Here is a 13,574-nt window from a genome sequence, read left to right as displayed (position 1 = left end):
AATTCTGCAATCAGTCGACCCTACTCGCCGAGTGCATGAACTCACTCGCCGAGTTGGTTGAAGATACACATGAACTCGACGAGTCCCCCCTATAGACTCGACAAGTCCACTCGCAGACAGCAAGATTTTCGACTTTTTTTTCAACTTTTAAGCACAAATAAAAAGCAAACAAGCCTAGGCTCTGATATCACTGATGGGTTTTGAGCATTCTAACACTTCCTAAGTGTACATGCAACCCTAATAACCTTGGATCTATGTTTGTCCAATTATCATGCAAAGTTGAATTCCAAGGTTATATTCCTATCTAGCATACATGGGGAACAATTTTAACTTAAAGTATAGATAGAATAACTTACCTTGTTGTTGTTTGTGTTCCTTGAAACCTTGTGAGCCTAGCACCCCAAGTGTGATGCCTCAAATGCTTCACACAACACCAAATGCTCTTGGAAGAACTTATAAGAGAACACACACTTCTCAAAATCGGCCAAGCCCTCTTGTTTCTTAGTGTAGCCGATTTTGGTGGAGAATATGTTTCTTATATAGTGTTGACACATCTAGGGTTAAACCCTAATGTGTCATGACTCTTCATTTCCATGACCAATGGGTTTGTAACTCCTATGGAGCATCCATGGAGCATCCTATGGGTGGAACCCAACTTGATAATCCATGGAGCCTCTTAGCCCACTATACAAGATATGGATGATTTACATAATCAAACCATATATTTAATTAGTTATCTTTTGATCACATAATTAATTCCAAATTAATTCTTGATTAAACTAATCAAATAATATTATTAATATATTAGAACTTATAATATATTAATAATCTCCAAGTGTTATTTCTCTCATTTAGTCTATCCAATTGCATGGTGCCATGCAACCCAAATGGACCATGCCGGGTCGGGTCAAGTACATACCAGAAATAGTTATGGACTTAGACACCTTATCCAACAGTAAGGTCCTCCAAGGAAGAGGCACGAGCTAATCTTTTACTGGATGAAGTCCTGGGCGGTATAAAGGATAGGCTAGTCCAGCTAGATTCTCTCAACCTAAAAGGGTAGTTTACCCTCATTAGCATTTATAACAAAAAGAAAGACTTTGAAGCCAATTAAGACTTCAATGATTTATTTCTATATACAAAAAAGTAGGTGATAAATAAAAAGAAAGACTTACAGTATGAACTGTAAGAAAGGTTTAAACTATTGATTTATCCCGCCTAAAGAAACAAATTATAACACGAGGAAGAAAGCCTACGGACAGCCTAATCTTCATCTCTAGAGGTTTGGAAGGAGATGTCTATGCAGTTACTGGAGTTCAAGAAGGAAGGCCATTCTATTAAAGTAAAAGGAAGGTAAGCAAGATCATAAAGGCCAATGTCAGGTCTTTCTGGCCAACTCGGATTCGGATAGTTGATTCCCGATTGGTTAATTTGTTGACTTCCAAAGGAAGATGTGACATTAGAATCTTCTAGAAGCCTATGGATAGAGATCACCTTCTACGTCCTACACTGACTTGGTCAAGGTACTAAAATAAAGTAAAGAAGATCATTGAAATCGATGCCGTCTTCTCAGGTCAGAATTAAGGAAAGATAATTACTGAAGCTGGCTGGCTTGAAATTGAAAGAAAGGTTGCTTCAAGAAGCTATGCCGGATCCTTTCGTTGTTCTCTCACTCCTCTCTCGGGATTGTAAATGGATTAGAAACCTTTGGCATTATATTCAAACTTGAAACAAGGCATGTGTAACCGAGTCAGGGTCGTAGTGATAGGACTTGTAAACTCATGCCTTACATTACTCTTGCAAGTCTTTCTGTGTGCTTTGTTGTTCTCAGATGCTACATAACGACTCTTATAGCAGAATAACCGCTATTAGTACAAATCCCCTGCTAGTATGCCTTCCTTTCATATCGATCGTCACTGTCTTTCCTTGATGACTCAAATAAATAAGACAAAGAGTTACTAATAGTTGTAGTTAGGGGCATTGCCAAAGAAGAAAGACTAACTTCTCCGATTTCTGTTCTAGAGCCGAGAGAAGAATGCACACTACCTATCCTGCTTGAAGATTGCGAGATTTTCATTTGCAATAGCAAGACTCTTATATTAAAGTAAAGATATTGGTTGTGTTTGTTTTTTTGATAAGTCTCTCCTTACTAGACTCGTGACCCAGGAGCTCCCCCTTAAGGTGCATTCATGGTGAGTAAGCCGAGTCCCCTTTTTTGGATAGTCCTTCAGTGCATTATCAAGTAGTCGATCAAACAATCCCTTTATGACACTGCTTTCTGAGTCGTCCACTAATTCAACTAGATCTAGGCGTCAGAGTTTAAGTTAGCAATCCTAAGAACGTTCTAAATTCTTGATTTAGAAATTCCGTCAATCAATGGCTTGTCAAACTAAGAAAGAGAGCCAGAACCTCCATGACTAGGACAAAAAAAGACGAATGGAATCCTTGCCTTTTGCGTCTATGGCCATCCAACCCTCTCAAGAAGACCATTAGTCAGAGTACTTTCTTTCTTTGTAGTTATTAGGCATGTGCAGATACAATCAACTTAGAAGGAAAGTTGTTGTTGCTCAACTTTAGAGCACCATCTCACCATGTCATAAGCTTTCCAGATGTCAGTCCAGTGCCAATTCAAAAGAAATGCTCTTGGCCGATTACTTGGCTTAAAACGGCTGATATTAACTGAGATATCGGTCCTATGAATCTGTTCCCGAGGGTCGAGCTGCGTTAAGCTCTTATTCTCCGATTCTATTAACGCCGTCAACGCGAACTGCCGATGCGGCTTCTGACTATGCTTTTTGCGGTCTTCGTTTCGACTCTTCCGCTGTGAAAAGAATACGTTGTTCTCAGGTGTAAAGGAAGAGCTGCTAGTAACAAGTGAGGGAAGGAATCCCAAGGAAAGAAGAAATCAAAGCTCTCTAGCCGGGATATCAAGATTCACGTGCGAAGGGACAAGCGAAAGGCTTCCTGGTATAAGAAAGAAAGTAGAGCTAGGAAAGGTCTTCTATGAGTGAACGAGATGAGGATCGAGGCAGTTACATTCCACCAGGGTAGGTGCTTTCTTTGCGAGTATGTCTGTTGATGGCGCAGTGTCCTATCTGCTTAAGGAAAGCTGCCCAACTCAATGTGTTACGCATTAGCGGCATTTGCTACATAATTTGCATCTGCTTTCAGATATTTTAGTATAAGGTAAGTGAGGACTTCTTCCAAGAATGGATTCTTCTTAATGTTAATTAAGTTGATTTGTTGCTGCTGATTTCAAAAGCCAAGTCACGCTTTCCAGCTGGCGAGACAGATGCCGATTCTACCTCTGTCAACTACCTCTTTTTTTATATTTTGATAACTCTTTTTTCCATCAACGATTGCCACGTGAAAGCTCTAAGTCAAGAAGTCAAGCCAGCAAGAAAGTCCGAAAGTGAGAAGGTACGGTTTCATCATCCTAAGCTACCTCACCTCACTAAGTCCAGTCTATGCGCCCTTAGCCGAAGGATAGAGACAGGGCTAATGCTTTGGTCATACTAGATGACGAGGCTTACCGAACTAGCTTTGTCGTAACTCAGAGAGAGAAGGCCGCTCAACTAGAATCCGAATACGACTCTCGCTAAACAAGAGCTCTTTACTGCTAAGCTGATCACAACTTCATATTCAACAACAACAAGAAGATGACTCTAGCCTGTTGAAAGCTTTGAACATTCGCTTCTCTCGGGTTCCTAGCCCAAAGGTTCTAGGGTTCAAGAGAGAAATTCCTACTATAAGGAAGGGAAGAAGGTAATCCAATTAACAGAATGCTGCTTTCTATCGGTTGTTCACATTCAAGCATTAGTTAGTTCAGAGTCGGCAAGGGGAATCAGAGAAAGGGCAGTTTAGTCAACAATCATGACCATGGGAACATTTGTTCGCTTTATAGGTACCCCCGAATCTACTAGTCATCGCCGTTAAGCTAGGAAAAGCACTTACCTGGAGTCGGCTATTCTTGATTCAGCAAAGGAAAGAAGCCTTGATCCCAAGACTAGCTGCGTCTTATTCGACTAGTGAGTTGTTGCCTAGCCTTGGTCACTGAACTCAGTCACTGAAAGACCTTTCGAGTCAAACTATAGTGGATAAAATAGCTGCTTATTCTTCTTAAATGGATCCATCTTCTTTTGCTCATAAATCAAGAAAAAAGCTTTTGTTGGTTGTGAGGCTGAAGAAAGCCACTGACCAAAACCTAGCGTTTGCACCCCTTTCGAAGTAGAATAAAGGGAAAAGTGAGTTGCAAGTCGAGAAAGAGAGAGAGAACTGCCTAAAAGGAGAAGTAAAAAAAGGAGTCCTCGTAAAGCCTAAGTTAAGGAAGGCTGTTCACCAGGTAAGGCCTCCCATCCGGTCGAGAAGAAAGGGATTCCTATGAAAGAAAGGGGAGTATATGAAGCGAAAAGGGAAGGTGGGAGGGGGTAAGGTAAAGTTGATATAGGATCGTAAACCGCCACCCTTCGGCATCCGGTTGATCCGATTGATCGAATGGCCTTATCAACAGTAAGGTGGACTTCAATTGACGCGATAAGGTGTTAGAAGCACCCTAACGGGCCCGGGTATGCCGATGGTTGGAGGGCTACTTAACATCATTCTCTAATAAATCACCCTTTCACGCTATCCTAAGCCTTTCTTTCGTCCTGCCATTCTTTCTGCTAGCTATCTAGTGGGAGAAAAAACAGAAGCCCTTCCTGTTGGCGTGCTATAAAATTGAATTTGAGTGATAGGCCAATGCTAAGCGTTCCATGTTGTTGGATAGTCGGTTAGAGGGCAAGGAAGGAAGTTCTCATTTTAAGACTGCGAGCTAGTAATTCCTCTCCTCGATAAAATGGGCATACCTTTAGATTTCCTTCGCTTCGTAAAGTAAACAACAATGGAAAGAGTGAAAAAAAGACTGGAAGTTTCCCCTCCTAGGGTTCCAATTTTAGTTTTAGGTTACATTGGAGTCTCTTACTAGTCCATTTATATTCCCTTTTAGCCAGTTTCCTTCTATCCCATTGAAGCAGTTGTACCAATTGCAACAGTCTTAAGGCCATTAGTTGGAGTGCTAAGTGCTGCTTTGGCAGTCGAGTTTTTTGTTACATCTAGTTCTACATCTAGAGTTCCAGTCCCCTAGGTCATTTGATATCTCTAGTCTGAGTTCCGTTCAACAATCTAGTTCTGTTAGATCGCTTACAGTCCCCGTAGTGTCGAGTAGCTGTCTCTTTTTCTTACCTTAACCTTAGGCAAGAGAAAGACAGAGGCTTGAAATCAAAGTTAAGATATCTCCATCCGGTGGGAGTTGCTATCCGTATAGTTCCATGGCAGTTCTACTTGCAGCCATTGATAGTTCTCTTGCATCCGCTTTCAATCCAACAGAGTAAGGGGCAAAAGGATCTGACGCAAGTTGGAGGATCGACAGAAAGCTAGGGTTTTTCTTCTCCTTTATTATCCTTTTCTAAGGAACTAAGGAGTTAACGATATCTCACTTAAGGAGGTATCTAGCCAAGTGATTCACCTGATCCAGACACGCCAATTGGCGGGTTTGAAGATAGTAAATAAGAGTAGTGGCATTCTCATCAAAAGGATAAGTAAGTTCACAATCCAGTGATAAAGTGAAAAAAGGTGCTTTTTTCTGCGCATATTCCCTGGTGAGGATATGCATATAATATTTTAGGTATTAGAGTGCATCAAGATTATAGGTTACAGTATCTAATCTATAGGATTGATTCTGGCTTCTATAAGACTACTAACTAGATTATGCTTTCTCTCTGGGCCTTTGCTAAAAACGTTAGAAGGAAATCTATGCGATGGCTTTCTGTGGGTAAGGCAAAGGTAGATGTAATATTGCGATATGTGTCTTACCTTGGTAATTCCTTTATTTACCTAGTGGGTATAACTTTATGTCTAAGGAAGAGGATAATCGCCCTAAAGAGCCTGCCTAGTCCTTCTCGAATCCTGAGAGTCCTGTTCCATTTCGTAAGCGAGTGTTTAGTGTGAACTACTTCCATTCGCCCCTCCTCCAATTGCGGACTCCTTGTCAGAAGAGTTATCAAGCGCAAGGGAAAAGACTAGCAAGCCAATTATAGTCTTAAGGGTTGGTGTTCGAATTCTCTTCTCATTGGATCCAGTTGGAATTGTAGTTCTCTTTGCTGTTGTGCCAAGCGAGGGAGTTCTTTGATAACTCTACCAAGAATTAGGGTGCATGCAAGTTTACTCGCTTCTCCTCGAATTTCATAAGAAAGATGGTTCTGGAGAGAAATCCTACCCGTAAGCATTTGCTTATAGAATGGTGGAGGAGGAAGAGGTAGCAATACATTCCGCTTGATGCTTGATCACTGCATTCGTGATATATCAAATGAGATCTCCAATCTATGATGAAGAGTTCCTGTAGATAGGATCATATTTCTTTCTAGTCCTAAGCATTTTAGTTGGACCTTTCTCCTTGACTTAGGTTTTGGAATATTTTCATCCGGGATTGGAACGACCTATGTTGTAACGGAGGAGAGAAGGTGAACCAGCTTGCTTTGGTCGCCTGTCCCGTCTGGTCGAGTAGCTTTCGCTCCTTCCTACTTACTTTATTATAATATAAGCGGGTGGCCTATTGGGAGCTTTTTAGTCATAGTGGGAGCTTTCGGAAATAACTTTGCAAGTCAAGATCATAGGAAGAGGGAAGAACAAGGGAGAAGATCTTTTTGAAAAGAAGACGATTCCAAAAGAAACTCAAAACGGAGAATAGGATGCCTTAAAGGTAAATAAGAAAGATCATAAATAAAATAGAATGAAAATAGATGCCTAGCACACGGGAAACAAAGGGTTAGGTTAGGAAGGGAGAAAGGATATTTACCAAGATTACTGAAATAGCACAGATTCGGCTTGGGAGTTCTCACTCGGGCTACTAATCTCCTCTTCTCCTACTCATAAGAACCAGAACAGGCACTTATAATCACCCCTAAACTCTGTCTCTAACCTATTCCTTTTCCTCTGTCCTTTTACCCTTTGAACAACAAGCCCGAACTGGATTACATTTCAATAGAGAAAGCTATCAATGGTCACATTGAGATGGGAACAGATGGGAAGTTCACCTTCCAGTTTTATTCCTTTGGATGAGACGGCGGTGAGCAATCTATAGAGAGCAAGGGATGCTAGAACTCTTCTACTCATATGCCTTGCTGCAGTTGGTTCAGGAAGCTTTGGCATCGAGACGCATTACGATAGCTATAGCTAGGCCGGGTGGGATTCTCTTTCTATCTAATGGTTATGAAAAAACTGATGAATCAATTGGATCCTTTGCCCCTTACCTCAGTAGCTGGGAAGGCAGGCCCTTAGCTTCAACTAGTTCAGTTTGATTCTTTCTCAGGAGTAGTTGCATTGCAAGTAGGCAGAAAATAAGTAGTGCGTTAGCTTATCTGTTGATTTTCAAACAACCCTTGTTTGTGCTCCTTTATCTTTCTAAGCCGCTCTCGCTAGCAAGGAATCTAGTTCAGCAAGGTCCATAGGGTGAGCTCGCTTGAAAATGGGGCGCGTCTGGTGGTATCGTATATAAGATCACACGGCTGCTTGCTTTTAGGAGCGATCTGTTTATCCAACTCGAAATATTGTAAGTAAGAGAAGAAGAAGAATCTGACGGCCAAAATTCCCATGTCTTTCTTGGTTGGACGAACCGACGAAATCCATCTTCCTTAATTCGAAGAGCAAGAACAAGTCTCTCCATTTTTTTGGGGGAGTAGAGCAGTCAAAGAATGAAACAGATCAAATGATTGTTCTAGAATGGCTATTTCTCACAATTGCTCCTTGTGATGCAGCGGAACCATGGCAATTAGGATCTCAAGATGCAGCAACACCTATGATGCAAGGAATAACAGACTTACATCAAAATATCTTTTTCTTCCTCATTCTTATTTTGGTTTTCGTCTTACGGATCTTGGTTCGCGCTTTATGGCATTTCCACAAAGAAAAAAATCCAATCCCGCAAAGGATTGTTCATGGAACTACTATCGAGATTCTTTTGACCATATTTCCTAGTATCATCCCGATGTTCATTGCTATACCATCATTTTCTCTCTTATAGTCAATGGACGAGGTAGTAGTAAATCCAACCATTATTATCAAAGCTATTCGACATCAAAGGTATCGGAGTGCGCCTCTTCACGAGGGTGATTTAAGTGTAACGAAATGCCTTAAGAATATGGTTCGCGAAGCATCTGGCTTACCGGTAATCTCCCATTCCCACCGTCGAGAGACTTAAACAACTATAGCATGCCAGAAACAGGGAGTTGAGATGGTTAGACCTAGACCACGAAATGCTACCATCATAGAAGCTTATGGTTCCATCTTGTTGTTGCTGGAGGTTCACATCCCTCTTCTCGGTGTGGAGCGATATACGAGAAGTAGATGCTCAGCCTGAAATGTCCGATAACGGTGCCGAAGTAGTGAATCTATCAGCACCATAGCTGTGGCATAAAACTTTGGACCTAACGGCCGACCCAGTAACCTTTCGGAATGGGGGATCCCCGTTGGTAACAACCACGGTACTAGTTGCGGAACTACTGGGCCGGGAGAGGACAACCACTTGTTCATGCTCCTCTTTCTTCGCTTCGGGGATGGAGGTCCTACGGTAGGTAACAACAGGTACAAGAAACTTGACCGAAGGGGACCAGTGCTTCTACTCTTCCACCGAGGAGTCGTTCGCAGCGAGAAGCAAGGGATGTCGTGAACGGTGGGAGGTCACAGAGAATTTACCTATTCATAGAGTGATCCTATGATCGATACTGGATATAGACTATCTCTTTCTTTATTCGATTCTTTTTCTGAAAAAAAAAGAAGGGTGACTCAACTTCTCAGCTAGAGTTGGGGGTGGGACTTGTTGGCATAATGCAAGTTGGAACGTGGGAATTCGAGGTATCATGAACTACTACTAACAACCAACTTTTTTTTTCTTTTTGGACAAACGAAATCAGGTCAGGTCTATGGATGGATCCAGATCTACAGGCCGGTCGGCCCCGGCGGATGAGCATAGGGAATCTATACTCGAGCGTTCAACTGGGCCCCTGACAGAATAGGTGAGGAATCTTGATATTTTTTATTGGGGCCTACAACTTCTCCAAGCCGACTAGCATCCCTTTCCACTACGCCTTTCTCGAACAAAGAAGATGACTATAGGATCGAATTCGCTTTCCATGGTGAACTGGTCGTCCCATACCTTCTTCCTGTCTCATATGTGTGGAACTAGGTCTTTTTCGATTCTAGAGCCCCCCCCCCCTCCCCCCCACCTTGAATACATAGGGTAGGTAGGACTAGCTGAGAAAGGGTTCCCTGTTGCCAATAAACTTTCCCCGGCCTTCGATTCCCCTTACTCATAAAGGGTCTTACGGTTGGTAGTAACTAAAGAAAAAGAGTCTTCTTTCTAAGAGTGGCGTGGAGTGCTTTTGTGGGGAAACTTGCAAGTACAGTTTGGGGGGAGATGGGCGTCGACCCAACCTTATGAGTATTCGGACTATAACAGTTCTGATGAACAGTCACTCACTTTTGACAGTTATACGATTCCAGAAGATGATCTACAATTGGGTCAATTACGTTTATTAGAAGTGGATAATCGAGTGGTTGTACCAGCCAAAAGTCATCTACGTATTATTGTAACATCTGATGATGTACTTCATAGTTGGGTTGTACCTTCCCCAGGTGTAAAATGTGATGTTGTACCTGGTCGTTTAAATCAAACCTCTATTTCGGTACAACGAGAAGGAGTTTACTATGGTCAGTGCAGTGAGATTTGTGGAACTAATCATGCCTTTATGCGTGCACCTGGAAAGATAGGCCGACTGCTGAGCCCACTTTGTTTCAGCCGCACCACCCAGGGTACGAGCCACCCGAGAAGCAAGCTATTACAGTGAGCGGCTGGAGCAGTATGGAGCCGAGGAGCAAGGTAGTAGATAAGATAGAAGAAGGGGTCAGGCTCCCGGTGGAGCAGAGGATACAGTTAGGATAACAAACTTGAAACGTGGAGCCCGAGCGTCCGGCGAGCGAGTGGTTAGTGGCCAATAGCGCCCTAGTTGATGGCATTCCTTTCTGCGGCTGGCACTCGAGAAACCATGGGGCACTCCATACAGAGCAAACAAGTCTTAGGGATGAGACGCCCGCGCAAGGACCTCAATTCTCATTAGGAGGTCGAACCAAGGACCTATGGAAGTCGGGGCTAGCCCGTCCCCATGGGCAACACAACAGTGTCCTGAGGGAGGAGTTTAGAGGCCTTATAGTAGCACAGACTTCTTTTTATTTCTAGGTTATGCGAAGGGGGCCAGTCCAAGATCATATTGTTCCTCTACAAAGACAACAGAAGCTCTCAACGGCTAAGCCCCACTCTCTTTTTGAGTTATTCCAGCTTCTTCATGATTTCGTGCCGTGGTGAACAAACAAAACAAAAAAGAGGGCCATCTCAGCGGATGGAGAAGGACCTGCAACGGCAGAGACTACTGACCCTATTCTTGTTCCTAGCCGTCTTTTACAAGTCCGGAAAGCCTCCTCAGAGGGATCCTAAAAATAGAATAGAGAAGGGCGAGCAGGGCTTCGGCAAGAGCCTCCCCCCTCTCCCCGGTCAAGATAGATGGGAAGGAGCCCTATCAAGGCCATAACCAGTCTCTTTATTTATATACGTACACCTTTGTTTTAGGGTGGGGCCGCCCTTCCTCCTGCTAACCCGACCATTTCCGAACCTGTCTTTCTCATCCCATTCAATGGAGGACTTTTCAATTCTTGCGATTCCCAGCCCCCTTAGATTATTATATACATATATATATATATATATATATATATATATATATATATATATGTATATATATATATGTATATATATATATATATATATATATATATATATATATATATATATATATATATTATTTGAAAAGGGTTCCGCTCGGCTAAATAGGCTCAATGATCTCTTTCTTCACTTTGTTCGATAGGCCGGTACGGCGCTCCGCGTGGTTATATTCATACATGTTCCGACTCGCCGGTCATTATGGATCTAGTGGCATGGTGGGGCAAAAGAAAAAAAAAGAGGGGGGGGGGAAGCAACTACGAAGCTTCGTAGACTCGACAAGTCGCTCCACTTATAGAATATAATTAAGCAAGCTCATGACTCTCCTTGTAGCGAAGGAAAGGGGCATTCGGGAAGTAACTAGTCGCTTCTGGCAAAGCTTCTAGAAGGCCGGCCACTACATAGAGAGATCCATATACCAGTGATGAGCGATAGCGAAGCCTAGAGAGGCGCAGGGTAGGATCCAAGAGCTTAGAAAGGGTCAGGAAAGGAGCAGAGAAGGGATTGGATTTCACCTATGATCAGATCAGTGGGCAACCATAGTTTACTTTTTTCGTAGTGTTGTTAACGATGTTGAAAGCTCATTACTTATTTAAGTAGGCCTCGCTTTTCGGAGCTGCTCCCAGCTCACACTATGGTGGAGGAGGTGCCGTGAAGATCTAGGAGTGTGAGCAGTTGAGCTGAAAGGCTCCCATACTATTTGTAGGGCAGGGGGCATAGATGCCAAACATACCTGACCCCTATCTATCATCGTAGTAGCTGTTCCTAGGAAAGATTATGGTTCTCGGGTATCCAATCAACTAATCCCCCAAACCGGGGAAGCTTAAGCAGAAATGAAAGGGTAGGGTGAGGGAAAAGAAATGGGGGGAAGCAACTTAATTGAAGGCTTCGATCCCAGATCGTTTCGTGAGCTCACTTAGTAGACAACGAGTGTGCTTCCCTTTAGAGAAGAGATAGGGGCGAGTACTACACGAGCTCGTAAGTCAAGTACGGAACGAGCCTTGTCTACGAAGCAGAGCGACCTCGTCTTGCTTGCTTCTGGCGAAGCTTCTAGCACTGGATAATCGGCATGGCAGGAATACGACTTTATAGGTCGACCACTACACTACGTAGAAGCAATAGCGAAGCCAAGCCGTATAAAGGCGAGCATCCCTTATAGCAATAGCAAACGGCCTACTTATAGCGCTTCCCAATTTCTAGTAGTAAACTTCCCAAGTTTAAGCAGGATAACCCCCTATCTATTCTTCTCTTCATGTATGTGGGCTGCCTGCCTCGTCCCGAATAGACGAATAGGAACAAGCTGAAGAAGCGAGAGAGATTTGAGATTCCGTAAGTAACTCAGTGCTAAGAAAGAAGGGCTTGGAAGAAGAAAATGAAATACGAACAACCGTGCTTGTTGTAATAGATCGACTTTCATGCTAGTTCTTTTTCCAGCATGAAAGTTCCCTTTCAGGGAAGGACGACGTAGTATGATACTTTCTGTTTTGTCGAGCCTTGCTTTGGTCTCTGGTTTGATGGTTGTACGTGCTAAAAATCCAGTACATTCCGTTTTGTTTCCCATCGTAGTCTTTCGGAACACTTCAGGTTTACTTCTTTTGTTAGGTCTCGAATTTTTCGCTATGATCTTCCCAGTAGTTCATATAGGAGCTATAGCCGTTTCATTCCTATTCGTTGTTATGATGTTCCGTATTCAAATAGCGGAGATTCACGAAGAAGTATTGCGCTATTTACCAGTGAGTTGTATTATTGGACTGATCTTTTGGAGGGAAATGTTCTTCATTTTAGATAATGAAAGCATTCCGTTACTACCAACCCAAAGAAATACGACCTATCTGAGATATATGGTTTATGCCGGAAAGGTACGAAGTTGGACTAATTTGGAAACATTGGGCAATTTACTTTATACCTACTATTCCGTCTGGTTTTTGGTTCCTAGTTTGATTTTATTAGTAGCCATGATTGGGGCTATAGTACTGACTATGCATAGGACTACTAAGGTGAAAAGACAGGATGTATTCCGACGAAATGCTATTGATTCTAGGAGCACTATAATGAGGGGGATGGCAAATCTACTAAAGGAAAGTAGCTTGATATTGGTTCGAATCCAATTCGTGAGATGGCCATCTTGGTCATATAGATGTCTTGACACCCTGATTTTCTTTTCTCATTTTCGAATGACTGTCCCACTCCATTTTTTGTAGAACTTCAAGCCTGTACCCGCTATATGATGTATTAGTAGAACCCCTGGGATACGATGCCCTGCTCCTTGAGTATCGGGGGATTGAATACCCCGACCTCCCGGAGGCTCCCGAGAAAGCTATTGTAGCCTTCCGGACAGTTAAGGGAAATTCCTACGCCCCTCATCGGTCTGAATCCCCACCCCCGCATAACACTTACTATATTTTTCAAGAAAAACTGAAAAAACACTTCACTTCCTGACCTTATGCTTGAGTAGGAAGGGTTCTCGCTACTAAATAAATTTCTTCAGTTGAAGTAGCTCTTTCCTGAGATGTCTTTCAAGCTGAAGAAGTAAGGGCTTCTCCAGCGTAAGCAGGATTAGGACCAAGGGCAGGGTCTAAGGCAGTATCGATCGAAGGTGCCCCTAGGGATATGGCTATTTCTTCTCGTTCAGCTTCTCCAATATCCGTTGTTTTAGGACTTGAAATAGATAGGGATATGGATTTTATATTGAGGCTCATTCCGGAGCATCCCGCGCATCTCTGTCAAGCCCTCCAACCTCTTCTTTCTTGGTATATGTTGTCTTTCCTCAAGG

General features: G+C 42.8%; 1 pseudogene; it reads left to right on the top strand.

Annotated features, from left to right (window-relative positions):
* Nucleotides 1–12,270: 12,270 nt before the first annotated feature.
* On the top strand, nucleotides 12,271–13,240 carry LOC145089021 (NADH-ubiquinone oxidoreductase chain 6 pseudogene; annotated as a pseudogene).
* Nucleotides 13,241–13,574: the final 334 nt, after the last annotated feature.

The sequence above is a fragment of the Lactuca serriola genome, chromosome 2 (genome assembly GCF_051521515.1).
Source record: "Lactuca serriola cultivar US96UC23 chromosome 2, Lser_US96UC23_V15, whole genome shotgun sequence".
In the NCBI taxonomy this organism is placed as follows: domain Eukaryota; kingdom Viridiplantae; phylum Streptophyta; class Magnoliopsida; order Asterales; family Asteraceae; genus Lactuca; species Lactuca serriola.
The sequence above is the reverse complement of the archived record's forward strand: the minus strand, read 5'-3'. Positions and strand labels throughout refer to the sequence as shown.